At 36.7% G+C, this 26475-nt stretch overlaps 1 protein-coding gene across 1 annotated transcript in view; it reads left to right on the top strand.

The window, feature by feature from the left end:
• MOXD1 (monooxygenase DBH like 1) overlaps positions 1–26475 on the top strand; it is a 104305-nt gene that overhangs the window by 3625 nt on the left and 74205 nt on the right. The gene's annotated exons all lie outside the window — the stretch shown is intronic.

Here is a 26475-nt window from a genome sequence, read left to right as displayed (position 1 = left end):
AACTTTTCTCTGTATCCTCACCAAAATCTACTCCTATTTTTTTTTTTTTTTTTGGTAGAGGCAGAGTCTTACTTTATGGCCCTTGGTAGAGTGCCGTGGCATCACACAGCTCACAGCAACCTCCAACTCCTGGGCTTAGGCCATTCTCCTGCCTCAGCCTCCCAAGGAGCTGGAACTACAGGCGCCTGCCACAGCACTCGGCTATTTTTGTTGTTGTTGTTGCAGTTTGGCCGGGGCTGGGCTTGAACCCACCACCCTCGGTATATGGGGCCGGCGCCCTACCCACTGAGCCACAGGCAAGGCCCAAATCTACTACTTTTTTGTCTTTTTAGTAATAACCATTCTGAGTGGGATAACACTTCATTGTGATTTTGATATGTATTTCTCTGATAATTAACGATATCAAACATTTTTCATATACTTATTGGCCACTTGTAAGTCTTTTTTTTAAATGTTTATTCATGTCCTTTCCCCAGTTTTTGATGGGACTATTTAGTTCTTCCTGTTGAGTTGTTTGAGTTCCTTTTATATTCTAGATATTAGTCCCTTGGCAGATGAAGAGTTTGCAAATATTTCCTTCCATTCTATAAGTTGTCTCTTCACTCTTGTTGATTGTTTCCTTTGCTGTGCAGAAGCTTGTTAGTTTAATATAATCTCATTTGTTTGCTTTTGTTTTTATTGTCTGTGCTTTCGAGGTCTTAGCCGTAAAATCTTTGCCAAGACCAATGTCCTAAAATGTATGCCCTATGTTTTCTTTTAGTAGTTTTATAATTTCAAGTCTTATGTTAAAGGCTTTAATCCATTTTTAAATTAATTTTTGTATGTGGTGAGAAATAAGCGTCCAGTTTCATTCTTCTGCATGTAGTTATCCAATTTTCCTAGCACCGTTTATTGAAGAGGATGGCCTTTCCTCAATGTATGTTCTTTGTCCCTTTGTCAGAAATCAATTGGCCGTAAATATATAGATTTATTTCTGGATTCTCTATTCTGTTCCCATGGTCTATGTGTCTGTTTTTGTACCAGTACCAGGTTACTATAGCTTTATAATATATATTTTGAAGTGAGGTAGTGTGATACCACCAACTTTGTTATTTTTGCTCACAATTGTTCTGTCTACTCAGGCTCTTCTTTTTGTTTCATAGTACTTTTTGACTTTTTTCCTAATTACATTAAAGATAGCATTGGCATTTTAATAGAGATTGCACTGAATTTGTAGGTTGCTTTGGACAATACGGTCATTTTAATATTAAGTTTTTTGATCTATGAGCATGTATATTTATTTCTGTTTGTTTGTGTCATTTTTAATTTCTTTCATCAGTATTTCTTAGTTTTCTTGTAAGTATCTTTCATTTTCTTGGTTAAATTTATTCTGAGGGTTTTTTTTTTTTTGTAGTTAGAGCAAATGGGATTGCCCTCTGGATTTCTTTCTCAGCTATCATTATTGGTATATAGAAATATTACTGACTTTTTTGTTGTTGATTTTATATCCTGCAACTTGGTATATAGAAATATTACTGATTTTTTTTGTTGTTGATTTTATATCCTGCAACTTTTCTGAAATCGTTTATCAAATTTAGAGGTTTTCGGTGGAGTCTTTAGGTTTTTCTAGATATAAGATCATATCATCAGCAAAGAGGAACAATTTGATTTCTTTTCCCATATGGATTCCTTTTATTTCTTTCTTTTCCCTAATTGCTCTGGCTAGGGCTTCCTTTGTTATGTTGAATAGGAGAGTTTACAGTGGGCATCCTTGTTTTCTTCCAATTCTTAGAGGAAAGGATTTCGGTTTTTTCTCATTCATGATTATGTTATATGTGGCCTTTATTATAGGTTCATCACTTTTCAGCCTTTTGGCTAAAATCAAGTATATGATGTTGAGGTTCTTTCTATACCTGGTTTGTTGAGAGTTTTTATCATGAAGGAATGTTGAATTTTATCAAATACTTTTTCTGAATCTATTGAGATGATCATGTGGTTTTTGCTCTTCATTCTGTTTTAGGTGATATGTCATGTTCAATCTTGATTTGTGTATGTTGAACCATCCTTGTATCCCTAGGATAAATTCTCTTTGCTCATGTAGTATTATTTTTTTCATATGCTGTTGATTTGATATGCTAGTATTTTATTGAGAATTTTTGTGTCATGTTCACCAGGGATAGTGGCCTGCAGTTCTCTTTTTTGTTGTATCCTTATTTGGTTTTGGTATCAGAGTAACGCTGACTTCATAAAACAAACTGGGGGAGAATTGGTATTATTTTTTCTTTGGAAGTTTGGTGGAATTTGATAGTGCAGCCACCTGATCCTGGACTTTTCTTTGTTGGAAGACTTTTTATTACTTATTTCACCTCTTTGCTAATTATTGATCTGTTTGGGTTTTCTATTTCTTCTTGATTCAATCTTGGTAGGTTGTATTTGTTCAGGAATTTATCCATTTCCTCTAAGTTTTCAAGTATATTAGCATATAGTTGCTCATAATAGTGGTATCAGTTGTCATGTCTCCTTTTAACGTTTACTCTATTTATATTCAATATTATTATTGATAGGTGTGAGCTTATTTCTGTCATTTTATTAATTAATTTATTAGTTGTTTTCTTTATTCTTTTCTTTCTATTTTATTGTTTATCATTATAGTTCAGGGGTTTTCTGTAGTTGTAATGTTTACATGTTTACTCTACCCGTGGTTTTTAAAATTTGTTTGTTTTCATGATAGTATATAACATTCTTTTGTTTGGGGGTTTGAATCCCTTTAAGCATTTCTTGTGGAGCTGGTCTAGGGTTGAATTCCCTCAGCTTTTGCTTCTCTGGGAAATAATGTATTTCTCCTTCATTTATGAGGGATAACTTTGCTCAGTATAATATCTTTGGCTGACAGTTTTTTTCTCCCCAATACATTTTTTTTTTTTTAATGTCAGATATTGCAGCAGTACACAAGTTTTGGTTACATAGATGGCTTTGTACAGATTGAGTCAAAGTTATAAGGTTTCCCTTCACCCAGATAATGTGCAATGTGCCCATTAGTGTGAATTTACCCATTCCCTGTCCCCCCATCTGCTATATTTCCATTGAGTTTTACCCCAAATGTGCATATAAATGTTGACTGATTAGGTCCAATTTAGTATTGAGTGCACGTAGTGTTTGTTTTTCCATTCTTATGGAATCACTTAGAAGAATGATCTCTAGTTCAGTCTGGGTTATTACAGAGATACTAGATCACCCTTTTTGTGTGGCTGAGTAGTACCCCGTGGTATATATATACCACATTTTTATTAATCTGTTCATGTGTTGGTGGGCACTTGGGTTGTTTCTTCATCTTTGTAATTGTGAATTGTGCTGCTATAAACATTTGAGTGTGTGTGTGTCTTTTTGATTAATTGACTTTTTTTCCCTTTGGATACCTAGTAGTAGGATTGCTGAATCAAATGTTAGGCCTACTGCTTTCAGTACTTTGAATAGGTCATTCCATTCTTTCCTGTCCTGGAAGGTTTCTGCTGAGAAATCCACTGTTAGTCTGATTAATTTCTTTATAAGCGACTAGATGCTTTTCTCTTGCTGTTGTTAGAATTTTCCTTTGTCTTTTTGATAATTGGGCTATAATGTGTTATGGAGACCTTTTAAGATTATGTCTGATAAGGAAACTGAGCATCCTGTATCTGGGCATCTAAGTCTCTTGCCAGACTTGGGAAGTTTTCATGTATTATTTTGTTAAATAGGTTTTCTAATACTGTTGTTTTCTCTTTTCCTTCTGGCACACAGAAAATTAGACTTATTAGGTCACTTTATGGTGTGTGTCACATAGGCTTTGTTCATTCTTTTATATTCTTTTTTCTTTATTTTTGTCTTACTAGGTTATTTCAAAAGACCTGTCTTCACTTCTGAAGATTCTTTCTTCACTTGCTTTAGTATATTGTTGGAGCTTTTTAATTATTTTGTATTTCATTCAGTAACTTTTTCAGTTCTAGAATTTGGTTCTTTTTTATGATATCTATCTCTTTAATAATTTTGTCTTTTATAGCCTCATTTTTTTTTTCTGTTTTCTGTTTATCATGTTTTTAAGTTTTCTCTTGTATCCCACTGAGCTTCTTTAAAATTATTATTTTGAATTATTTTTCCGGGATTGCATACATTTCTTTTTAATTATTCATTCATTTATGTAGAGATGAGTTCTCACTATGCTGCCCAGACTGGTCTTAAACTCCTGGATTTAAGGGATCCTTCTGCCGCAGCTTCCCACATAGCTGGGATTATAGGTGGAAATTTCTTTTTTATTAGGATGTGTTGCTGGAGAATTATTGTATTCCTTTGGAAGTGTCATATTTCCTTGCTTTTTCATATTTCTTGTGTCCTTATGTTGTTATCTATTAACCTAGTGAAACAATTTTTTGAATTTGCTCTTGTAGAGCAGGACTTTTTCCTGAATATGTGTCTATGGTGTTGGTTGGGTGAGATCCTTCGGCTTTGATTCTGAATGTGCAGTACTATGGTGGTTTCTTTGGCTGTCAATAAACAATGGTGTCTATGATTTCCTTGGTGGTTTAGGATGCATTTATTAGTGGAAGTTGTGGTGAAGTTTTGCTGGGGACTAGAATGCCAGGTGGGTCAGTCTTTAGACCCCCAGTGGTAACAGCAGTAGGCAAAGCACCTGTCCTTGGGTCCTAGGCAGTGTATGCTGCTTTTGGTGTTAATGGATGAAGACAAGCTGATTCTTGGGCCTCCAGGTGATTCCCTGAGATAACAGGTGATGGCAGTACTGGGCCTGGTGAGATTTTGGGCCTGAGGAAAACATGTAGTATGGCAATGGCCATATCACTACTATGACAAACCTCCAGGACCCAATTAGTCAGTGCTGTTGGTGGTAGCTGCAATGGGCTGGGTGGGCCAGTTCCCAGGCCTGCAAGTGACATGTGAAAATGCACAGCCACCTCTCTCCTAGGGGAGGAAGTGGGGATGATGCCAGTTGCTTCAGAGATGTGGAGGTGCAGGGGCTGTTGAGCTCCTGGACAGAAGAAAGTCTGGTGGGGACTGGGCTTTTAAAATGGCTGCAGTTGCTTAGGATTTGGGGGTGTGGGGGACCAGCACAAGCTACCTCCTTGGAGCAACACTGCCCTGTGTCTCCTGGCAGCTCTCTGTGTTACTCTTAGGGCCTGTGAGAGCTGAGAGGATCTTCCTGGGCTGAGATCGTTGGAGGCCACAGGGGCAATGTGGACCACTGGAGCTCTCCTACTTCCTCTTTCCCTACATTGGAGAGCCTCCTGGGCTCCCGGTCAACACTGGCTGAGTAGGCTGCTTTGCTTTCCTCTCTTTCCTGGCTTTCAGTGTTTCCTGTCACTTCTCTGTTGATTTCAGTGTTCTCTCTTTAATAATCTATGTGAAGTGTCATAATCTACTTGCTATTTTGGTTCCTCTCTGTGGAAGAGGTGAGTGCCAGATGCATTAGTCAGTCATCTTGAAGCCCCTCCCTACCACCGCTTTTGAGTACCTGCCTACATGCATCCATTCTGTTTTGACATTACTGAAATTATTCACCTTCCCCCCTTCTTTCTGACATATACACACGCCCACACACTCCACACACAAGGAGTTTGTAAATGGTTAGTTGACACTGTCTTCATATTCTGTATTTCCTCCCTGCCTAGAAGAAATAGAATTCTGAACCTTAGCAATCCTATATTTTTCAATGGTTATCAATCACTAATTCAGATTAGATAGAATGAAACTACCTCCAGAGGGCAGTGTGACATTCATCTGCAGAATTGCAGAGTTAAAAAATCAGATAATGTGGAGACTTTACCTCTTTCATGTTTACATGGATGGAGCTGGAACATATTCTTAGTAAAGTATCTCAAGAATGGAAGAAAAAGTAGCCAATTTACCCAGCCCTACTATGAAACTAAATTATGGCTTTTCACATGAAAGCTATAACCCAGTTACAACCTAAGAATAGGGGGAAGGGGGAAGGGGGAAAGGGAGGAGGTGGGCAGAGGGAAGGAGATTGGTGGGGACCTGTGGTGCATCTTACAAGGGTACATGTGAAACTTAGTAAATGTGGAATGTAAATGTCTTAGCACAATAACTAAGAAAATGCCAGGAAGGCTATGTTAACCAGTGTGATGAAAATGTGTCAAACGGTCTGTGAAACCAGGGTATGGTGCCCCATGATCACATTAATGTACACAGTTATGATTTAATAAAAAAAAAAGAAAAAAATTCAGATAATGATTTTCCTTGCCTCAAGGTTTGGCCACCATTTAAAACTTCAATAGAACCTCCATAATTGACCACCTCCCTACACTGACCACGTCCTTAAGTTGACCTAATTGTCATAAACTGGACATGTACCACATGTATGCATCAGTACAGTTGGCCTAGTTCCTTATGCTGATTACCTACATATGTTGACCAGCTTGTTATAGTTGCACAGGTGATCAACTTATAGAAGTTCTACTGTATATCTGAGACCTGGAATTATAGAAATTTCCCCTGCCCGTTTTGTAGCCTTTCTGATCCTTTCTGAAGATATTTCTTCAAATGGTGTACAGCCAGGGATGATCAAAATGAGAAAGAAAAGAGAGAAATGTTGTGACTATGAAATGAAGCCTATCTCCGTTGAATCTGTTGGATAAATAGTTCTGGAGCAGTTTATGCTTGTGGAAACGTCACCCCAGGGATGCTGCTGAAGTCAGTTTCTACACATCTTCCACAGATGTGCCACAGGTGGGAGTGGGAAGCAGTCTTTTCTTTTGCACTGGCTTTTCAGAACCTCACTATTTTGTGTCAGAGAATCAGCTCAGCTCTCATTTCCCTGATGGGTCTGTGTCCTTTCCTTGTTCTTTGCCCCTTTTTGACACAGAGCAACTCCACCCCTACTCACACCATTTAGCAATTGTGAGTGCCTGTTTGAGGCATGTAATCCAGGCGATGAATGCAGAGTTTGTGTGAGTTGGAGAAGAGAGCAGCATTGTTAGACAGGTCTGTTGAATTTGCACAAAAATTGAACTCTTCCTATGGGGGAATACATCACCAGTGAATGGAGGCTGAAACATATGTCATCATTTGTTACAGCCTTGCTTGCTGGCTATCTCTCAAACTGAAGCCTTTCTGTGATGAGAAGTGTCTTCAGCAGCAGGGTAATTGCTACTGGGCCACTCGCTGAGGAAGTACTTGGAACTGATTTGAAATTACAGAAAACAGTGAGCATTCTTTGTGGTTAACGATGTGCTTCTCTTAAGCGCACCCCAGCCAACGGCAACAAAGAAATGTTTGGAAAGCAAATTGAAAGGCTGTAAGGGAAAAATGAGGAGAGTGTGCATCCCTGACACAGCTCAGCTGGCGCTTTGTTAAGAGATATTTATGAGTCTTCAGATTATGCCCCCCAATTTCCAGATGAGGGAGGGATCTCTCCAAGTTTCATGCTTTGTGCATTAGTAATAAGGACACATGCTTCAGTGCAGCGCTGGAACACGGGGTGATGCTCTCCAGCTGTGTGCTTCTCCCTGGCAGAACAGATGATTTCATAATTAGCCTGAGGAAACGGGAAGACTTAACAGCCAAGGAAACAATGCACCTGAAGTGACAAACAAAGTTCAAGGCTTCAGGTGACCAACAGCATATTTCTGGAGTGTTGGAAGCAGAGGCAACAGTCCACTTCAAAGAAAGTGAATGGTGGTTTATTGGTTCATAATTTATAACAGAGTTTTGTTAAAATAAAGTTACTGATGGACGGGATGAATCTATCATATGTCATCATGTTTCTGGAAATGTTTGATCAGTATGTAACAAAATATTTGCATGTGGATGATTCGCAATGCTTTTTATTGTAATATAAAGAAATAATTAGTAAAGAGCTTCTAAATGGAAAAGTATTTCTCCAGCAACCTTCTTCCAAATATTTGTCTTTTTAACTTGTTCAATTTTAGAGCTCATAAAAATGCTGCTCATAAGGATATCATACAGCATATGAGCAAAAATTTCTATAAAAATGATTTCAAAGGGATAAATTTGGTTAACTGTAAACTTGAGATTTTATGTCTGAATGCCGTACAAATAGAATTTACTACTGATGTCTTTTTTCTAGTCATCTAAATTGAGGGAAATGATGAGAAAATCTTTATACCATTCTTGTTTCTACTAGTTAAATGTTGGTGTTTTGTGTATTTCTTAGCTGCCCCTTAAGAGCTCAGAGTTTGGTTGATTTTTCTCAAACCTCCCTGCCCTGCCTTCTGTGTGTTGAGTGAGGAAACTAAGCCCAAGTAACTATTACCTGGCTTGTTGGGGCTTGGATTTATTTTCTGAGTCTGGGTTTGGTGCCCTTTCTTTTCCTGTAAGCTGTAGCTTACATAAAAACAGATTCCAATTTTTTCTCTAAATAGTGAAAGAACACGACTAATAAAATACACATATAAACAGAATGAAAAAATAAAATCATTGTATTTCTCTTACTTTTGTTCTACTCTAAACGTCACAGTTTATTTATTTTATTTTTTTGAGACAGAACCTTAAGCTGTCACCCTGGGTAGAATGCCATGGCATCACAGCAACCTCCAACTCCTGGGCTTAAGCAATTCTCCTGCCTCAGCCTCTCAAGTAGCTAGGACTACAGGCACCTGCCACAATGCCTGGCTGTTTTTTTGGTTGTAGTTGTCATTGTTGTTTGGCAGGCCTGTGCTGGATCCAAACCCGCCAGCTCTGGTGTGTGTGGCTGGCGCCTTAGCTACTTGAGCTATCATATTTTTATAATATAATTTTTATTCATTGAATTCTTAATAAATGCCCTACCTTGTGAGGAATCCTTAAAGTGTGTTCCCAGGTAATTCTCACAGTGGAGGTCAATATCTTATTTTTCCCATTTTGTAGATGTACGAACAAGGGCTCCAGGTCACACAGCATGGAAATCATTTGCTGGGGGACACAGCATTCAATATCACTAGTAGTAGTATGAAGTTCATATTTTGGTGGGGGAGTAATAGTCGACAAATAAGCAAGAAAAATATCAGGAAGTGATAACAAGTGCTATGGAGAGTATGAAAATGGAGTGATGTGAGAAGAAGTGTGTCTGTGTGGATATTTCAGATTAGGATGCTGATAATCAAAACATCAGGGACAGCAAGTGCTCCAGGTTTTGAAGAGTGTCTTGCAAGGTTAACCATAGTGCTTACAATCCAAAATACTGTATTTTATGAAGAATATTATCTGGTGTGGGCATCAAAGAACTCAGAAAACTTCAAATATAAGAAGCCGCCTACCTGGAAAAAAATATAATTGATGTTTTTTCAAATGTGTCTGAACCATCTCAGCTCTCTACTCTGTGGCATGGTTACACAGATGTTTACTAAGCTCAGCTACAATCTTGCGAGCTTTGATCAAGAGACTTGGTGATTTCATAGAAGTTTCGTTCTTAATACTAGGTGTGAATGTTTTTCTCTTATATTCTGTATTCTTTCTCATCTTCATTAACGTTTGAAAGCTAATTCTAGCCTTTGAGAAGCTAGATCAACACAAAATGGTCTCCTGCAGATCTTTCATGTAATTTTTAGACTAAAACTTTGAAATCTCAATTTAAAAAAAAAAACTGAATTGCGCCATTTTATTTTTTTCTGCAAATTTTATACCCTGAAACTCCACTTCTACGAAGAAATTCATGGTAGACGTAGACACTAGGTCTCCTGGTCCTTTGGATAGCCCATTCCTTTTGTATAAGGACAAAGCGAATTCGCGCTATGGCACTCCAGTAATGAGCCGGCAGAGCTGAGAACTGGGAAAGATACTTCCTGTTCCTATGTCAAAGTTTACAACTCATTAGAATCACTTGAGGATTTTTTAAAAATTCCAGTGCCAGGCAACACCCACCCTCATACTGATTAAAGCATAATCTCTGCGGAGTGGGCACAGACATTTATATGTTTTCAAGCTTCTCTGTTGATTTCCAGGTAGAGGCGAGATCAGTGGAGGATTCCAGACATAGGTCACAGTGATACAAAGCAGGATTCCACACAGAGTCATTCAGAGTCATCATCTGATGTTTGAAGCAAATACTAGGATAGCAAATGTTTGGAAATTTCAGATTTTTTTCTTTAAATAGGAAAATAAGGTGGGTGTTCCTGGCATAAAAACACTTCTGAGATAGGTTTAATGAGGTTTTGGATAACTCTAAGTATTTTTCTCTCATTTATATACTGAGGTAGGAGCAGCAATTGTTGAGCTGAGAGTATTGATGTGTTTCAACATATGCTGGACCATGGATCTTTCTCTCATCCTCATAGCCCTGTGCTATTCCTGGGCTCCTTTTGCCACCTGGTACTGACTTCTGTATTTCTTTTTTTATAAATCTTTCTCCCTTTTTTTTTTTTTTTGGTTTTTGGCTGAGCTAGGTTTGAACCCGCCACCTCTGGCATATGGGACTGGCGTCCTACTCCTTGAGCCACAGGTGCTGCCCTGACTTCTGTATTTCTAAGTGACAGGAACAGAGGCACACCTAAGCCTAAAATGTTTCAGTTATGCATGATTGCAGGGAATCAATGCAACATTATTTCATTTCATTAATAAATGAAATTCCTAGGCATTCTCAGTTTATGTTTAAACCAAGAGAATTATTCTGCTTTAAAATCTTTTATTAAACCCACAATAATAAAATGTGCTCCTTTTGTATTTGGAAAAATTCTTGAGTGTCTTTCCAGTTACATGCAGTGCATTCATATCCTGTCCCTTTCCTCTCCATTCTTGAAGGTTACTAATAAGAAGGAGTGAAATGCCCTCAAGACACAGTTACAGAAAGGAGAAGGAGGAAGAATAGCAGGAGTGCTGGATAAGAGTGTCTTACTTGGGTGTGCATGGAACATTTCAAGTCGATGACTGTCAATGATGCCAAATCTTCTCGAGGTACCAGGAACAATTCCACGTGCTTGGCAGTTCCTCAAGAAATAACTAGCAGTTAAGAACAGGAAATCTAGACTGACAGTGTCAATCTCAGTATAGCTTGCTACTTACTATGTGGCCCACTGGCAAACTCCTTAACCTCTCTAAGTGATGGTTGCCTTCTGTGAAGAAGGGAGATCATCATATTTAACTACAGGTTTTTGTGAGGATTAAATGAAATTGGTATGTAAAACTCTTAACAGAGTATGTGACACATCGAAAGTATTCAATAAATACAACATACTATTATAATGAATCAATCAGCGTAATGTGCGAATAGTCAGCAGAGCACATGAAGACAAATGTTCCAGCCTTCAACTTGGGGAAGGGGTACGCACTAAATGTATAGACAGGGAAGATTGATAGTAATTTTTGAGAAAATTCAAGGACAATCTTTTTTTTAAGATGTGCATTTTCAAAAAATATTTGTGTTACTATGATAGGTTATATTATTTGCATTTGTAAGGTAAAATCCAAAGTTTGAGTTGTATTTTAGTTGAGTCCTTAACCCAGGAAGTGTGCCCTATACCCCTATATTGTATCCAATAGGTGGGGATTACTGATCCCCCTGCCTTCTACTCCACTTCTTGAATTTATTGTGTTTTTCTCTAGTGCAGGTTTGTAGTTGTTGATCAACTATTTTCAGATTAGTACTGAATATGTAGGATGCTTTCTTTGCCTTTCTTGAGATACTTAGGAGAATTTTTTCCAAATCCATTCAGGTCAATACAAAAAATGCAAAGTATTTATCTTTTTTATGGCTGAATAGCATTCCATGGTATACATATACCACAGTTTATTAATCCACTCATGGGTTGATGGGCCCTTGAGTGGTTTCCATATCTTTGCAACTGTGAATTGAGCTGCTATTAACATTCAAGTGCAAATTTTCTTATAGTAATATTGTTATTTTTCTCTTCTGGGTAGATGTCTAGTAATGGAATTGCAGGATAAATGGGAGGTCTACTTTTAATTGCTTGGGGATTCTCCATATTTCTTTACAAAAGTGCTATAATAGTTTGCAATCCCACCAATGGTGCATTAGTATTCCCCTCTCTCTGCACCCATCCTAGCATCTGCAGCTTTTAAACCTTGAGATGTGGCTATTTTCACTGGTATTAGGTGTTGTCTCAAAGTGGTTTTGATTTGCATTTCTCTGATGATTAGGAATGGTGAACACTTTTTCATGTGTTTGTTGGCCATTCATCTGTCCTCTTGGTGAAAGGTTCTGTTCATGTTGTTTGCCCAATGTTTGATAGAGTTGTTTGTTCTTTTCTTGTTGATTTGCTTGAGGTCTTTGCATATTCTGGTTACCAGCCCTCTGTCTGATTCTTCATATGTGAATATCTTCTCCCAATCTGAGGGTTGTCTATTCGCTTTGTTGATTGTGTTCTTAGCTATGCAGAAGCTTTTAAACTTGATTAAATCACACTTATATTTTTGTCATTGCTGCAGTTGCAGTGTGGTCTTTTTGAATTTTTTTCCCATGGCCAATATTGTTAAGAATTTTTCCCACATTTTCTTCTAGGATATTCATTGTTTCATGTCTTAGATTTAAATCTTTTATCCAGTGTGAGGTAATTTTTGTAAGTGGTGTGAGGTGCGGGTCCAGTTTTAGTCTTTTACATGTGGCTAACCAGTTCTCTCAGCACTATTTTTTAAATAGGGATTCTTTTCCCCAGTGTATATGTTTGTTTGGTTTGTCCAAGATCAGATAGTGAAATGTGACTGGTTTTATCTCTAGGTTCTTGATTCTGTTGCACAGGTAAATGTCTTTATTTTTATGCCAGTACCATACTGTTTTGATCACTATAGACTTGTAGTATAACCTGAAGTCTGGTAATGTGATGCCTCCAGATTTGTTTTCATTTCTTAGAATTGCGTTGGCTATTTGAGGTATTTTTTTTTTTTCTGGTTCCATGTAAATTGAAGAACTATTTTTTAAAGTTCTTCAAAGTTTGATGTTGGTGATTTAATGGGAACTTCATTTAGTCTGTAGATAACTTTTGGTAGTACAGACATTTTAATGATATTGATTATTCCCAGCTACGAGCATGGTATGTTTTCCCATTTGTTAACATATCTGCTATTTCTTTTCTCAGGGGTTCATAGTTCTCTCTGTAGAACTTCATTTGTTCTACATAATTTGTTAAGTATATTCCAATGTATTTCATTTTCTCTGAAGTTACTGAGAAGGATATTGGGACATTGATTTGGTTCTCGGTTTGATTGTTGCTTGCATATATGAAGGCTACTAATTTGTGGATATTAACTTTTTATCCCAATATTACTGTATTTCTTGATCACTTGTGGGGTCTCATGGTTGAATACTTGGGGTTTTCTTAGTATAAGATCGTATCATCAGCAAAGAGCAAAAGTTTGACATCCTTTGTCCCCATTTGAATATCATTGATAACCTTCTCTTGCCTGATTACATTGGTTAGGACTTCCAGCACTGTGTTGAATGTGATCATCACTGAATAATACAAAAAATTCTATGCCCAGAAATTTGAAAACAAGGAGTAAATGGACCAATACCTGGAATCACATTACTTCTCTAGACTTAACCAGGAAGGAATAGAGTTCTTGAAAAGATCAATATCAAGCACCAAAAATTGCAAAAACAATAAAACAAGTTCCAACAAAAAAAGTTTTGGACCAGATGATTTTACACTAGAAGATCTCATACCTGTACTGCAGAAGCTATCCCAGCATGTTCAAAGAAGATCTCATACCTATATTGCAGAACCTATCCCAGAATGTTGAGAAGGAAGGAACCCTCCCCAACTTCATCAATGAAGCAAATATCACCTTATACCAAAACCAGGAAAGGACCCAACAAGAAAAGAAAACTACAGAGCAATGTTATTAATCAATATTGAGGCAAAAATACTCAATAAAATCCCAGCAAATAGAATACAGTTACACTTTAAAAAAAAATTATACATCACAACCAAGGTGGACTTCATCCCAGGAATGCAAGGCTGGTTGAACATATGCAAATTGTAAACATAATTCATCACATAAATACAAGAAAAAAATAGCATATGATCCTCTTAATAGATGCAGAAAAAGCATTTGAAAAAGTTCAGCATCCTTTTCTGACAATCTTTAATTAATTGATTTGTGAACACTTTTCAAGCATTAATGACTAGAGGCCAGTATGGTTTCAATAAACATAGGTAATTTGGCAAGACTGTATTTTGCATTTGATTTGCTAGACCTGTAGATCAGACGATTAAATAAATGGTGCATCTGGGTGATAGTAAGGTATTTTATAGAGTTTCTCATGGTATCCTTGTAGAATGTGGACTACAGTTGAATCAATTATAATTATAAATATTTACACACTCATACCCCAAACCTTATTAACACACTGGGAGCATTAAGTTATAGAATGAGGACTTCAAAGATAGTGATATAGTAAAATTATAACAGAAACTAATTGGAAATATAAGTAAAGTTCAACAACTTGGTAAAAATTAGCCGTCTATGTATAAAATGTATAAAATTGTACTTAACTGAAATTCATATGAAAAAGTTCTAAGTATTTGCCCATTTGAAGCTCAATATGATGTTGCTGCTAAACACAAAAATGCAATGTTTGTCCATAAATTTTACTTTTCAAGGAAAATAATAGTGACATAGCAGCCTACCCTGGGACCATCAGACTAGAAATAGCATTGTTAAAGGACATACAGATTAACTGGAGCATGCGAAAGAAGGATTACAAGGATGGTTGAAGCCTCTGGAAATCTGTGAGTCTAAGGAAAGGGAAATAGCTGGCAATGTTTTGGCTGTAGAAAGAACATTGAGAAAGCCATGATCCTGTCTTTGAAGTGGTGAATAGTCTTCTTCAGGAAATACAGATTAGATGTTACCTATTTGGCTCCAGAAGAAAGAAAAGAAAAGGATAGGAGATTTTAGCTAAGTGTAAAGGATAGAAGGAGAAAAGATTTAAAGGATAGAAGATTTTAGCTAAGTGTAAAAAAATACATTTTTGACAATCAGCAGTATTAGAATTGAATGGGTTGCCTCATGAGATTGTAAGATCATGAGCTTTGTCACTGAAGTATTACATATTGCATGATAATTTCTTAAAAAATATTTTGAGAAAAATCTTCCTTGGGGGGAGACAGGATTGGGCATCCTTCAGGTTGTCTTTGAACTTGGATGTGATGCCACAAATGACTTTACATTCATGCTTTTAGGTTTTTCAAGAGATAAATAGAAGGGAAGATGTTTGCAACCATAAGAACGTGATGCTTTTTAACCTGCTTCAAGAAGTTTGCTTGGTCTCTGCGGATAGATTTGCTCTGTGCTATTGTCATGGTTATGAGCACATTTCTGTTCTTATTGTAATGAACTTCAGTATATTTGACTTACGTATAATAGACATTTGTTAGTTTTGCGATCTAAAAAGTATAAGGAGAAAGAGAAAAGGAATGTTTTATGATTTATATAAACTCAAAAGCAAGAAGGTGGGGGACGTGTACAGCACAGCCACATGTGAAGTCGGTGAGGTTCTGACTCCTCCCTAGCACCTCCGCTCATGAGTGCCTTCCTTTGACCTGTTTTAGAAAAAGCTACATCTTCTCTGCATCCTGACCTGCCCATCTTGATGTTAGGAAGACATCCTTAAACTTAACCCAATTCACCTCCAACCTGTTTCCCCTTCAGCCTTCCTTATCTTAGTAAATGGTACTTCCTGTTAGTGCCAAAGTTAGAAGTCATCCTTGCTTTTTCTCCTTTCTTCAGCTCATATATGGAACCCATGTTCAGGTTCTCCAGAATGAATCTAAAACCTGCTCCCTTCTGTTCATTTTGCTACCACTGAAGCTGGAACCAAATGGACCCCTGCCAGACTCCTAAGTGTCTTCCAGATGTCCCTCTTACTCCTTCTCTCTTTATTCTCACACACCAGTGCTGCTGCGTCCAGCTCCCTACAGTGACCTATAAGGTGTCATGACGTCAGCAGTCTCATCTGATCCCTGCTGAACCCACGTACCCATTGGGCAGGATCATTCAGCCTCACTGGCTTTTATTTGCTTTATCACACCAGATAACCCAACCAATAGCTACTCTCTCTTCCTGGAGTCTACTATTTCCACCCTTTGCATGGCTGGCTCCTAATTGTAGTTTGTTTCTCAGCCTAAGTATCATTGCATCTGTGGTAACTTTTCTGAACACCCAGCCTGAAGTAGGCTTCTGATCCCTTTCTATAATAGCTGTTTTATTTTTCTGTAAGCACTTACTAATTTTTGGATGTTTTGTCATTTAAATTTCTTTAAGTAATACAATATTATTTTATATTGCTAGCAAACTACAAGTTCCATTGTAATGAGGACCTTGTTTGCTGTCCTATACCAATCATGTATCCTCAGCCCTACAACAGGGTCCGAAGAGCAGTAGGCACTTAATAAAATATGTTGAAGAAAATATACTGTGTTGAGGAAAGAAAGGACAGAGGAGAAGGAGGAAGGAACAAAGGAAGGAAGTGAGGGAAGGAAGGAGGAAAGATAGAAAGAGGGAACTAATTTCCTCCTCAAAATTCATTTCTCTATGAAATGGTCGTGAACAGTTAAGAGAAGTCATCTAAAATATTTCTGAAAACTACAGTGGTAGGAAAGAAGAAAGGTAAAATACCTTATTTGAATGGTGAACTCTGAATTTGTATTTTTCTGCTGAAGTATATTGTTGCAGATAAAGAGTTGAAATGTTAATTTTATACTACATCTCTGATGATTCTATAATTATAGCAGAGTATTAAATTTTTCTACATGAAAACTAAAATGAGATGATTAGCTGTGGGAGAAAATTCAGAATGTGTGTGTTAGAAGGTGGCACTTGAACAAACAGCTTGCTCAGGTGGAGCTCTTATTGGAACACAAGCTACAGGGTTCATATTTTGGCTTTCTGGTAGGTATTTAACAGAGCCCTTATTAGACATGGATAGTTCCAGTTTTATCTGAAGTGGTTTCTAAAAGGCAAACCCTTTCTGTTTTGACATTCCACTCCGATTTCTAAGATTAGCAAAGAAATAACTTATTAAGATCAGCTTATGTTGAACTCTGAAGATTGTGTTTATATAGTCGTTTATACAGCTTTATGTTTTTTAGGATCGAAGATTCTCTTTCACACAAAAATATTGATTATTGTACTATCAATATTATTAAACCACCATAACACTTGTAGAAATTGATATTACAAACAGAAATGTTTGAAGTAACAAGGCTTTTGGGATTTAGAAAAAGAAGAAAAGCTACAAGCACCTGTTGAAGAAAATGATGACAGATGTAACATTTTTCTCAAGAATCTCCTTGCAGCTGTGCTTACATTCAATTCCCCAAGCTGAACCAAGGTCTAGTCATATCATTTATTACATCCGTTAAGAGTTTTCACTTCCTCCTATTTCACATAGCAGCAAAGATTCTGTGTAAGAGAGAAAAATAGACTAACAATGAGAGAGAACCACTTTAACATCTGTGCAATCAGGTTTTGAATAAGAAGTCATAGCCGACTTGTTGATTATCAAAGCCAGCTTTTTGGCACATTATTTTATGTTATCTTAGTTTGAAAGTGACAGCACTCACGCTATCATGCTAAGCAATAAATGTCAATTTCTTGCTGATAGTAACTTACATGACTGTTGCCACAGACATTTTGAAACCTCAATTAGATATTTCTTAATTCTTTTCAAAGCATGAAGTGTTCAAAAGAAAAATGTCTTGTGAGAACATGTTTCGGGCATGATGTTTTTATGACGTAACTGAAGATTAGCTTTTTTACTGGAGTCTAATTCTTAACTCAGATTTTCAAGGGCAACAGGTAAATTTTTTATCCAAAACAAGTACAAACAAGCTAAAGACGTGATCAATATAATAATCCACAATAAAACCAAAAAACAATACTCAATGACAGCTCATATTGAAGGGGATCTTAATCCAAGCATTTCAGTTAGAATATGATGGAGATCTACATCAAGCCTTTCACGTGGGACAAAATGACTTTACATTTCACTTTGCAGAACATTAAAACTGAATAACTGCAAACAAGAATAACTTCCGGATGCCAGCTTTGTCAATCAGATTATATAAAAATTGATATATTTTTATTCTTAAACTCTTGCCAAATTTCTATAGAATCATGATTATTTGAATCCTTCCCAACTCTCTTACATAAAGTCCATTTTTAATGATTCTTAAATGGAGCTTACTTTTATCTGTATTTTATGTTATATTTATGGTAATACAATATATTTACTATTTATATTGTACAATTAATTAGAATACCTGTGACCTTAGGCCATGACAATAAGAGTATGCTGTGGTCAGTAGTTCTACTTTTATCTTAAAAGTCCTGGGATATCAACACCACAGGAAGATGGCTAAGGAGTGGCCTTCCCCACGTGTGTGATAAAGCTACATTTGATTTCCATGCCCTAAATAGGAAAGGATTGGGGGTGAGGGCACGATCTAGTTCTAATCCTAAAAGTGAAAATTAGATGTAGTAAAAATGGTCTGGGAAATTTCCTTAAATATCTCATAAGTACTAAGCAGTATAGTTTTGTGAATATCACCTTCTAGGTGACTTTACCAATATTCAAACTTCAATTGATTTATTGATTGATTGAGATAGAGTCTCAGTAGCCCTGGGTAGTATAGTGCCCTGTGTCATAGCTCACAGGAAGGTCAAACTTGTGGACTCAAGCAATCTTGCCTCAGCCTCCCAAGCAGCTGGGACTACAGGCGCCCACCACAACACCCAGCTAGTTTTTTCCACCACAACACCCAGCTAGTTTTTTTCTATTTTTAGTACAGAAGGGTCTTGTTCTTGCTTAGGCTCACCTTGAAGTCCTGAGCTCAGTTGATCCACCCTCCTCGGCCTCCAAGAACATTAGGATTACTGGCGAGAGCCACTGAGCGGGGCTTCAGTAATTCAAACTTTTAATCGGTGAATGTTTTACTGTGCGAATTTTACTTTCCAATATTTTTCCTTGAAGGTGATAGTAACACGGTAACGATTCTGTGTAGATTCCAGCTTCCCTACTTTGTCAAACTGTTAGGCTTGCTTTCTTTTTCTACTTCTCTCCTTTCCTTTTTTTTCTTTCCTTTCTCAATATTCTTCTTCTCAGTAAGAATAGTAAATGACAGGAAATTTGAGACCCAGAATCTTTATTTTTTCTTTTTCTCTTCTTTTGCATCACTGTGTTTTTAAGCCTATATGCCTTTTTAATATTGATATAATTTGGTATGATATTGATACCATTAAGGCTGTGTTTGATAACATTCCATGGAATAAATAAGGTACTACTGGGCGATACTTTGGTTTCACCATGTTAAGCCATCCCTATACCACAAAGCCGAGAATAGAGATGCCAGTTCCTGTTTACTTATCTTTTATTTTGAAAATTATTTAGATTTCACAAAAGGGAAGCCAGGGTGCTCTTTTCTAAATTATGTAAACATATTTAATGAGCATCTTCAATAGGCAAATCTTTGTGTTAGGTACTGTGGCTATAAATTAATAATAGAAAATATTCTGAAACATGACTTCTCTCTTTTGGATTTTTTTTTTTTTTTTACTTAAAATTGGTAGGAAATTACCTCCTTGTGTGAAAGGATTTCAAAGAATTGTTACATGTTTAAACTCTTTTTTATAAATACAAATGTCAGTTTTCTAAGATTCATGTCCATGTGGGGGCTAAGAGGTCACATCAACATTCCCAGATTTCAATGCCAGATGTGTCTGCGTGGCAGGTCGTACAAACCCAAACTCATTCTAGCATCTGGTTAAACACATTCCACACTAGGTCTTAACCATATGTAAATATAATTAAGAGCAAGTGGGAAAGTAATCAATTGATTCCCCCCTCCATTTAGAACGTAAACAACTATTCTAAAGACACAAATTGATAACTGGATTAAAAGATTGGCTGTTAACCTCTAGACAATTACCACATGGTTGAAAAGATAACGCAATGTCTAGAATATACTGCATGCTGTGTGGTAATGTAAATAGAGGAATAAGGAGTCCCTGGGAGAATGATCACTTCCAATTGGGATGATCAAAGATAATTTCATAGAGGAAATAAAATCATGAGCCTTGGAGGAAAGGAAGAGATTAAGTAGGTGGAGTTAGTAGAGAGAATATTTCAGCCAAATGAAGAGAGCTGAGGAAATAGCAAAGAAGAATGTGAACGAAAGTAGAGAGCTGGAAAAAGACCAAGTATTTGAAGGGAACAATAAATAGGTAATAAGTGATCTTGCCATTAGATTAATAGGTTTAGATAATAGGTAACCTGGAAAGCCAGGCCAGACTCAATTTTAGGGAAGCTGGAATCTACATTATAGAACTTTGTACTATATACTGTTGAATAGAATGCAGTGACACACTGAGAGTGATTTTTCAAGGAAGACCTTAATAGAAGTATGTAAATGATGGAGTCTTAACTAAAGTAGAAGTCAAAATGAAATAGAACTAGAAGATGAATTATTTTTTCGAAGGAAGGTTTGATAGGAGCAGACCCTATCTGTGAGGATGTGAGTCACAGGGAAGAAGCTAAAGAAGACTGAAGTTTTGAATATGGATGGCGAGGAGAATGGCAATGTGATTAAAGAAAATCAGGAAAACTAGTCTTCCAGGTAAAAGGTGAATACAATTGTGGAATTGTTACATTCAAAAGTGACAATGAAACTTTCAAGTGAAATAGACTTTTGTAACATATATGTGATACTGAATAAAGGTGATGATTTAAATCTGTTGGAGTAGGAGATAGTTCCAAAACATGAAATGTGAAGATGGAAGAGTGTAAAGTCAAGGGCAGAACTTTGAAGTCCTTAGGTAGAGAGTGTGTGGGAAAATGGAGCTGGAAAGTAGTTGAGATAAACTGTCAAGGTCAGCAATGAACCGTGGGTCTTTCTGCAAGTGGAGAGTGTCAATATCCTGGCCTTGTTCCAGGACTTACTTGTTCTTGAACTTAGCAGGGAAGAATTCAGTCTTTCATTATAAAGTTTGATGTTAACTGTAAGTTTTTTTATTGGTGCCCTTTTTAAGGATGAGGAAGTACCTTCTATTACTAGTTTACTAAGAGATGTAAGAATGAATTTTTTTTTTCTCTCTTTTTTTTTTTATTGTTGGGGATTCATTGAGGGTACAATAAGCCAGGTTACACTGATTGCAATTGTTAGGTAAAGTCCCTCTTGCAATCATGTCTTGCCCCCATAAAGTGTGACACACACCAAGGCCCCGCCCCTCTCCCTCCATCCCTCTTTCTGTTTCCCCCCATAACCTTAATTGTCAGTAATTGTCCTCATATCAAAATTGAGTACATAGGATTCATGCTTCTCCATTCTTGTGATGCTTTACTAAGAATAATGTCTTCTACTTCCATCCAGGTTAATACGAAGGATGCAAAGTCTCCATTTTTTTTAATAGCTGAATAGTATTCCATGGTATACATATACCACAGCTTGTTAATCCATTCCTGGGTTGGTGGGCATTTAGGCTGTTTCCACATTTTGGCGATTGTAAATTGAGCTGCAATAAACAGTCTAGTACAAGTGTCCTTATGATAAAAGGATTTTTTTCCGTCTGGGTAGATAGATGCCCAGTAATGGGATTGCAGGATCAAATGGGAGGTCTAGCTTGAGTGCTTTGAGGTTTCTCCATACTTCCTTCCAGAAAGGTTGTACTAGTTTGCAGTCCCACCAGCAGTGTAAAAGTGTTCCCTTCTCTCCACATCCACGCCAGCATCTGCAGTTTTGAGATTTTGTGATGTGGGCCATTCTCACTGGGGTTAGATGATATCTCAGGGTTGTTTTGATTTGCATTTCTCTAATATATAGAGATGATGAACATTTTTTCATGTGTTTGTTAGCCATTCGTCTGTCATCTTTAGAGAAGGTTCTATTCATGTCTCTTGCCCATTGATATATGAGATTGTTGGCTTTTTTTCATGTGGATTAATTTGAGTTCTCTATAGATCCTAGTTATCAAGCTTTTGTCTGATTGAAAATATGCAAATATCCTTTCCCATTGTGTAGGTTGTCTCTTTGCTTTGGTTATTGTCTCCTTAGCTGTACAGAAGCTTTTCAGTTTGATGAAGTCCCATTTGTTTATTTTTGTTGTTGTTGCAATTGCCATGGCAGTCTTCTTCATGAAGTCTTTCCCCAGGCCAATATCTTCCAGTGTTTTTCCTATGCTTTCTTGGAGGATTTTTATTGTTTCATGCCTTAAATTTAAGTCCTTTATCCATCTTGAATCAATTTTTGTGAGTGGGGAAAGGTGTGGGTCCAGTTTCAGTCTTTTACATGTAGACATCCAGTTCTCCCAACCCCATTCGTTATCCACCATATTAACAGAGGCAAAAATAAAGATCACATGATCCTCTCAATAGATGCAGAAAAAGCATTTGATAAAATCCAGCATCCTTTTCTAATTAGAACACTGAAGAGTATAGGCATAGGTGGCACATTTCTAAAACTGATTGAAGCTATATATGATGAACCCACAGCCAATATTTTACTGAATGGAGCAAAACTGAAAGCTTTTCCTCTTAGAACTGGAACCAGACAAGGTTGGTCACCTTTACTATTCAACGTAGTGCTGGAAGTTCTAACCAATACAATTAGGCAAGACAAGGAAATAAAGGGAATCCAAATGGGAGCAGAGGAGGTCAAACTCTCCCTCTTTGCTGACGACACGATCTTATACTTAGAGAACCCCAAAGACTCAACCACAAGACTCCTAGAAGTCATCAAAAAGTACAGTAATGTTTCAGGATATAAAATCAATGTCCACAAGTCAGTAGCCTTTGTATACACCAATAACAGTCAAAATGAGAAGCTAATTAAGGACACAACTCCCTTCACCACAGTTTCAAAGAAAATGAAATACCTAGGAATATACCTAACGAAGGAGGTGAAGGACCTCTATAAAGAAAACTATGGAATCCTCAGAAAGGAAATAGCAGAGGATATTAACAAATGGAAGAACATACCATGCTCATGGATGGGAAGAATCAACATTGTTAAAATGTCTATACTTCCCAAATCAATCTACCTATTCAATGCCATTCCTATCAAAATACCAACATCGTACTTTCAAGATTTGGAAAAAATGATTCTGCGTTTTGTATGGAACTGGAAAAAACCCCGTATAGCTAAGGCAGTTCTTTGTAACAAAAATAAAGCTGGGGGCATAAGCATACCAGATTTTAGTCTGTACTACAAAGCCATAGTGGTCAAGACAGCATGGTACTGGCACAAAAACAGAGACATAGACACTTGGAATCGAATTGAAAACCAAGAAATGAAACTAACATCTTGCAACCACCTGATCTTTGAGAAACCAAACAAGAACATACCTTGGGGGAAAGACTCCCTATTCAAGAATAAATATTTTTAAGAGGCTCTTCGAATTTATTGAGATTATCATATGATTTTTCTTTTTAAGACTTTTAATGTGATAAATTCTATTGATTGATTTTCTATCGTTGAGATAACTCTGCATGGTATAATATCCTTTTTTATATGGCTGAGTTCTATTTGCTAAATCTGCATCTCAGTTCGGCACCCATAGCTCAGTGATTAGGGGGCTGGCCACATACACTGATCTTGGTGGGTTTCGAACCCAGCTAGTGCCAGCTAAAACAACAATTAAAATTGCAACAAAACATAGCCAGGCATTGTGGTAGGTGCCTGTAGTCCCAACTACTTGGGAGTCTGAGGCAAGAGAATCGCTTAAGCCCAAAAGTTTGAGGTTGCTGTGAGCTGTGACAACACCGCACTCTACCAAGGATGACATAATGAGACTCTATCTCAAAAAAAAAAAAAAAGAAAGAGAGAATCTGCATCTCAGTCCATGAGAGATACTGGTCTGTAATTTTTTTTAGTAATGTCTTTAATTTTGTTTTCAGTGTGATGTTGGTATCAAAAAATTGAGTTGGGAATTGCTTCATCCTTTTTTTATTTTATTTTATTTTGTAACAGGCTGGTGAGGTGGCTCATGCCTATAATCCTAGCACTGTGGGAGGTGAGACTGGCAGATTGCTTGAGCTCAGGAGTTCAAGACCAGCCTGAGAAAGAGTGAGACCCCATCTCTACTAAAAATAGAGAAATTAGCCAGACTTTGTGGCAGGTGCCTGTAGTACCAACTACTCAGGAGGCTGAGGCAAGAGTATCTCTTGAGCCCAAGAATTTGAGGTTGCGGTGAGCTTACGATATCACAGCACTCTACTCAGGGTAACAGGGTTGGACTCTGTTTTAAAAAAAAAAAAGTTTGTGAAGGATTGGTATTATCTCTTCCTTAAATACTTAAAATAGTTGGTAAAATTCTAAAGGAAAGCATCTTGGGCTAGAATTTTCTCTGTAGGGAGGTTCTTCCCCTCACTCCCACAAGGGCTATTCAGAGTGTCTCTTATCTTCCTGAATGAGTTATGCTGGTTTATATATTTTAAGGATTTTATTTCTCATCCAAATTATCTAATTTTTTTGTTCATCAAAGTGTGCACAATATTATTAATCTTTAATGTCTGTGGGTTCTGTTGTGATGTTTCCCTTTCATTTCATTTACTTCTATTTTCTATGTATACAATCTGCTCTTTGTTTTATTTTTATTTTTCCCTGTTTTCTTTAAGTTAGTATTTCTTTTTATTCTTATTATAAAGTAGATCTTTTTTAGGATAGAAAGAAAGGAAATGGAAGCGCTCATGTATTATAACTGAATTCTCCTAATAGGATGTGACGTGAGTGTGGGAGAAATATTGTCATTTGTGTAGAGAAGGTTTAGAATGGTTATTTTGGGAGGTCTCTGGAGAAAATATCAAGAAATTAACATGTGGTTTTCCAAGAATTAATGAGGGTCCTCCTGAAGTATGCATGTAAATAATATTATTTGTACAGCTAAGGTATAGTGTAATCATATATGAAGATCTGCCTCCAAAATAGGGCCTAAAAGTTGGAAAATGTGAAAAAAAATATAGTGGAATGACAGTAGTGGTTAGGTTAATTCACATTTTAATTTTAGTTTAAATAAGATCCAATCATGTTTTCCCTCATCAGCTTCTTTTAGACAATCATTTTTCTGAGAAACCAGGAGTTTGAAATAATTTAGCCCACGTCTTTTCTAAATATTAAGCACACAGCTAATTATACAAGGCAGATGAATACAAAGGATCCTCAATATGAGCTCAGTGAACTTTCTTTCATTTTTTAATAGCTAAGTTATCTGAAAAGCCAGAAAAAGGTGCAATGGTTGGAAGGAGTTGGTATTGTTGAGTGGAAGTGGAATGAATGGAAAATTGGCAAGCCAACTGGATATTTTGTGAAATTCATGGTTTAGGAAACATGTTTGCACGACTAGGATTATTATTCTGCTCTTTGAACTGCTTACAATTTGTATTGTATTCTTTTTGTTAACAAAAACTGTGACTGCTTGAATCATGTAATGAAATATGAGTTCACTGAAAAAGCACAGACAGTTGAGCTAAATCCTTCTTTGTCCACAGACATCGAAAATGAAAGTGATGAAAAATGTGAAAATCACAGTACTGTAGGCATATTTCATCTAAATTGCTTTCAAAATTACAGCCTGTTTTGCAGAATAAATTTTTTTTATTTTACATATGAGTGATTTTAATTTTTTTTTTTAATTGTTGGGGATTCATTGAGGGTACAATAAGCCAGATTATACTGATTGCATTTGTTAGGTAAAGTCCCTCTTGCAATCATGCAGAACAAATTTTTTGACAAACCTCACCATGAGCAGTAGAAAAGTATTGTTATGTGAAAAATTAATATAGCTAGTTTCTGTAAACAGAAAAAAATAAACAAAAACAAACTGACCTATTTTATCCCAGCAGTAGCCTCTGTTCTCTAGAACAGTGAAGATAGATACAGACTCTGGGGTAAGAATACAGGGATTTGAATATTTCCCTTATGATTTACCAGCTGTATTAACCTGAACAAGGTAGTGGTCCATTCTCTCTCCATTGCACTTGTCTGCCTGTCAGAAATGATTTGTACACCACTTAATTTATTTGGGTTTCATGGTCTTCATCTGTAAAATGGAAAAATAGTTTTATTTCATAGACTTGACACGAAGATTAGATTAGTTAATGTATGCAACGTGTTTAAACAGGCCCTGGTCCATGGAGTGTACTCCTAAGTTGTAGTTATTGTGGAAAAAGTTTAGACTGTGCATTGCCAATAAATTGGGGTCTCAGTATATGAAAAAATATCTACATCTGGTACCTTGGAAGCCAAATTCATGCACACTCAATAATTTGCCTTACAAAGGTACTTGGAATGAAAATGTCAAAGGCCATCCATTACAGACATTTTAAGGTTTTGTCTTATTATGTTGTACTTTTTTAGTCAAGCACCGCAATCACTTTTTCAAATACAATGTTAATGTTAGTAAAGTAATTATAATTATGTTTTGGGATGTATATTCTATCAACTCTTCACAATTTTTTAAAACCAAATATCCATAGATGCTGAAAAAACAGTATAATTGAGGCAAATTTTATGTCTTTTATAAGTGACAAAATTAAAACCAATTATT

This window comes from Nycticebus coucang, chromosome 5 (genome assembly GCF_027406575.1).
Source record: "Nycticebus coucang isolate mNycCou1 chromosome 5, mNycCou1.pri, whole genome shotgun sequence".
Lineage (NCBI taxonomy): Eukaryota > Metazoa > Chordata > Mammalia > Primates > Lorisidae > Nycticebus > Nycticebus coucang.
This window is presented reverse-complemented; position numbering and strand designations above follow the sequence as displayed.